Source organism: Athene cunicularia (genome assembly GCF_003259725.1).
Source record: "Athene cunicularia isolate RWA chromosome 4 unlocalized genomic scaffold, athCun1 chr4_part2, whole genome shotgun sequence".
NCBI lineage: Eukaryota > Metazoa > Chordata > Aves > Strigiformes > Strigidae > Athene > Athene cunicularia.
The window spans coordinates 5,933,002-5,938,239 of record NW_020799099.1 but is presented as its reverse complement, the minus strand read 5'-3'; positions in this window follow the sequence as shown (position 1 = coordinate 5,938,239).

The window sequence follows — 5,238 nt, the reverse complement described above, 5'->3', positions numbered from 1 at the left end:
GAGTGGGTGTGGTGTTTGTTTTTAAAAGGCAAATTTTTCTAATGGACATCTTGACTTCCATAATAAATTCAGGAAAAAAAAAAAAGTTTCAAAATAAGGCTGGCAGCCAGCTGCACAAGACTTATTTATAAATCTCTCACGATCTTATTTTCTAGCTATCCAGCCATGTTGTAGTTGGAATGCCTCCTGATGTTTTAGAACAAGTAGATATAAATACATATATACAAGCCAGATGCCCCGGATGGCAGAAGTTTTACAGGCAACCAGCTGGGAAACTGTTTTGAAAGTCAAGGAGAAGGAAAAAAAATAATTTCTTAAGCCTGTTAAAGCATAAGGGTTACAGTGATGAGATGAATCACTAGCCTCTCTGACTCTGCATGACACATGTCACAATGCTAATGGAGAATAGAGCAAGTTGAGGTGTACTCCATAAACTGGGGACCTTCTGGGAATCTACCAGAGGGTGTTTCCAGCCTGTTAAACAGACAACTAACAGATTCCACTGCATCTCCAGGGAAGAGAGCCAAGTACCACCATGACTTGGTAACTCCAACCCCTGGAGACCCTACTCATTCACTGCCTCTCCCAGGCATGGGTTTAGGATTAGTCTTTTGCACCACCAGAGTCCTATTTACACATGATCTGTTCAAGCATCTGGAAGGGCCATTTGGCTTATTCCAGAGACACACAGCACTTCAGACAACTAGAATCTCCAACTAGGGCTAGATGCTATTTTTCTGGATGACCAAACCAAGATCTTTTTCTTTCTACGCTAACCGTTCTTTCCTTGGAGCTTGGAATGAGAACCATCTTTTGTACCTTATGTCCAATATATTTTGTCCCAAATGAAGAGGATTTTTTGACATGAAGCTGTCAGCAACTAATGGGAAGTTGAAGTCTCTGTTAATTCAAGCAGGTCCACTGGGGACAGTATCAGGTTAAGAAAGAGCGGAGCATGCAGTGATCATCCCAGATCCATTTATGACTCAGACTAGCAATCTGAGCAGTTTTATCATTAAAATTCACAGAAAATCAATCAAGAGTGGCCTAAAGCAGTTTGGAGCTACCACAGTGCCTCTTTACAGTTTCACAGAAGGTAACAAATGTAAAGGGACAGAAGGTGTTAGCCTCAGTAATGTAGCTCTGCTTGCCCGGTTAAAGTTCATTAAAGGAATTAAAGACTCATACACTAAGAAGTGGAAGACTAAATTAATGTGATTTTGGTAGCCAGTTGGTTCACTATTGACAAATAACTGACATAGTGATTTCTAATCATTTTGGCTACTTTGATTTTGAATCAGAGATAAAAATACAAAATGAATACACTGTAAACTTTGACCTAATAATAATTAACTGTATTCTGTGTGAATAAAATTCATAAAATAAACCTCTTCATCTACGGCAAAAGCAAGGCACTAGTTACAAGAATGGACTTTGATTTTTTTGTTAAATTTATAAATATATATATAAAATCTTTTAAGGGAATTAAAACGTAGAGTTGTAGTTTACTGCTACCTGTCACACAACATTAACAAGCCTGACTCCTTGGGGTTCTAAAAGGTATACATGGAAGCTGAATAATAACTTTATGGTTGCTTTATGTTATCAACAAAAATTGAAACATTTGAGACTACTGAAATATAAGAATTAGTCAAAGCTCATAGATGCTGCTAATAATCCTGGAAAATACAGACATCAGGGTGCTCCTTCTGTTCAACAGGGTAGCAAGAGCAACAGACAAACTAACTGGAGCATGGTTTAGCCACCTGATAAATCAGAAGCAATGTTTTGCTAAACCAATAGTGAAAAAGCAGATGCTGACCTTGGCACTTACCAAGCATGGAAAAAAAGAGGCTTCATCTGGTCATCTGTGGATGAAGAAAACATGTGCTGTTGTGATGAGACAAGGCTGGTTTGGGCCACTTTAGAAAATGGAATGTGAGCTGTTAAAGATTTTCCTGTCCCTGTATGGGGGAGAGAAGAATAAATCATGATTCTCTTCTGCTGTAACCTGTCTGACAAGGGTAAGTTGTGCTTTTGCTCCAGGAAAATCAAAACACACCAGTATTTTGCTAGGGTTCATAATCTACCCAAGGCATATAGAAATAATGAATTTATCAGAATGAATGTTGCTGTGTTAAAGAACTAATTCAGAGATCACAAAATTCCGCCAGAGGGAATTTCCTTGTGTGCAAGAGAAACACTGAACTCTTCTTTTTTTCAGTGTAAGGAATTCTCTCACACAAAAGAGAACTTGTCATTAGATTTCATGAAAACTTTCAACATCAGACCTAGGAAAAGCAAGTGTTCTGAAAACCTTAACAACTCTGCTAATGATTTTTTGATATAGATGTGCACTCGTGCCAACCTGACATCACCATAACAACGGGTTGTAATAGTCACATGTATGCCTAAACGGGGAGTTAAATGTTGAACTGGTCATTTATGCATGCCCCAGCATGGCAACATGAAGCTGCAGTACTTGCATGATTACAGTAGATCACTAATTGTTCTTTCTAGGTTTTGGAAAAAAAAAACCCACAAAACAAAACAAAACAAAACAAAACAAAACAAAACAAAACAAAACAACGTGCCCCCCCCCAAAACAAAACAAAACAAAACAAAACAAAACAAACCTACCAAAAAAAACCCCAAACCTAAAAAAGAGAGTTACTAAGCATTGCAAACAGGTACCAATTGGCGTAATCAGGCATATTGTTTCACAGACACAATTTATTTTTTTTTTCTGTAGAAGTGTGGCAATAACTGTTCTTCTAAACATATTTACATTTCCATCTAGATTTACTACTTCAGATATATTCCAGCACTGGTATTCAGACTAAGATAAAAGTGTAGACTTAAAAAACTGCCAGAACATTTTCATGAAGTAAACTAAGCAAGAAAACTAGGCAAAAGGTGGTCTATTTGAGTGATTCCATCTGACAAGAAAACAAAGACATGCAGCAGAAGGTAGGTAGTTTGATACAGTCGGTGGTAAGGATCAGAATGAGGTGTGCTGGGTACATATCTAGGATGGGAAGACAGGCAGAACAGGAAGAGTTGTGATTGCCACAAAACATGACCCTTGATATAAATGCATGTTACCCATGAACATAGCTGAATAAGCTCTGAATATACTTGACCTGCAAGTTTCTATTTTAATAGCTAGGACTGATCAGGGAATGCTACTAACATTGTGATTGGAGTGTTAATAACAACAGTTGTATTTAATAGATTGTTAAGACTTTAATTAGAGTAGTAATAAATTCTTGTCTCTGTATATAGTGTTTTCCCATTCCACTTAAGAAGACTTTAAGTGTAATGCAGTAGTCTTGAATGAGTTTCTCTTTTTATCATCAGAAGTTGTGAGAATAGTCAAGGTTTACCTTATCCAAGACTGTGACTTACTGTTATTCTGGAGGAATCATCTCTGAAATTAATATGGAAGTATAATTTGTTTTTCTGTTAAGATTGCTTATTAGGTTGCCTAAAAGGTAATCAGACAATTATTTTCTATTTCATTTTTTTACAAAACTTACATAGATCCATACTAATCAGTTGAGTCTCTGCTGCCATCAAACTTAAGGGAAATAACGCTTTTTTAACACTTCCTGGGAACACAGGAGTGTGATAAAACTAAAATATGCAGTCCCAATGAGCAAAGGAATTATGTCTAACCACCTTCTGTAAGTCCCAAACACCAAAATCTTTTTAGAGCATGTCATTCACTTTCAGCCTTGCACAGTGAATCCTCAGCCCACGGATGATCACGGATCAAAAGATGCCTTTGTAAAATACAAGAAAAATGTCTGTATTCTGTTTTGTTGCAATCCTATTAGTCATAGCAAATCTTGTGTGCATCAGCTGAGTTCCAGGAAAATTATATGCAACAGCAGCACTGTTTTTCAGAGGCTATTCCAATACCTTATCTAATAATGGCTCCGTGACTTTAGAAGACATTTTTTGTCCCCTAGCAACAAATCTACCAATCTTCCAAATCCTTATTAAATTCCACATCCATCTACCTCTTAACACTCCTGCATAATGCCATAGGACTGCCCACAGGACAAAAGCCAAGTCTCACAAACTGCTTATCCTCCACCTAAACCCTTACACGTGTTAGATGGAGCTCCTGAAAAGCAAAACTTTCTGAAAGTGCCATTATACTTAGAGTTAGGGATAAAAGTGTTTCTAATGTTAAGCTTCATGATATATTAGGTTTGAAACAGTTCGAGTTATATAAATTATTTATTATTCATCCTCCCTGAATGTCCCTGCACTTCAGATCTCCAGCTCTACTGTGCCAAGCACTTCACAAAGGCAAAAAGGAATGACTGCTGTCCTAAAACAAAAGTCTGTGAGGAGTTCCCAATGTTCTTCATGCCTTTAGAAAAATAAGGAAGATTCACCAATTCACATAAGAAATTCACATAAGAAATTTTCCAGAATGATCTCTTTCCTATTTATGTTCTAACAAAATGACAAACAAACAAACGAGAGATTTTTATAAGGACCAAGAGTTGTTTAAAAGTAAATCTCTAAACCAAGCCTGCAATAACCTCCTAACACTTAAACACAGGAAAGCAAGCACTCTTAACTCTTTATTTCACATCAAGATATTTCTAAACTCTACAAAATCTGAACAGAGAGCCATGTAACTATATTTTTAAATAATTTAAGGGTAAGTAAGAACATGGAGTATTTTCCCTGAAGTTGTTTTTTCTTCTTCCTAATTTAGTGCCTGAGTAGGATTAGAAACAGAAAAAAACCACTGAAACTGTAAAAATTATTTCTTCACTGGATGGAAACAAAAGGCAATTATTTAAAACTAGAAAAAAAATTCCAATCAGAAACATATTATGCACTATGCATTATTTTTATCACAAAGAATTCCACATATAAAAGGCATGAAGAAAAGCATAATTCAAAAGTGGGAAAACAGAGGGACTGTAAAAGTGAAATGGACTTCTGTCAAATTATACTGTATTGAATATGAGTTCACAGAATGACAAAACTCCAGCCCCAGTAAACTAGAATAGCATATACTCCAGCTGAAGCGCAGATGTTTCAGTATTAGTCTTTTAAACTGGCAGACTTAACTTGCCAAGGCTACTGAACTTTGAAGTTTTGAGGTTTTTGGGGTGGGGTGGTTGTTTTTCTGTGTTTTTTTGTTTTGTTTTAATGCAATGTGAAGCTGATTTGGAAGGTATGACTTTCCATTCTTAAACTCATATGTTA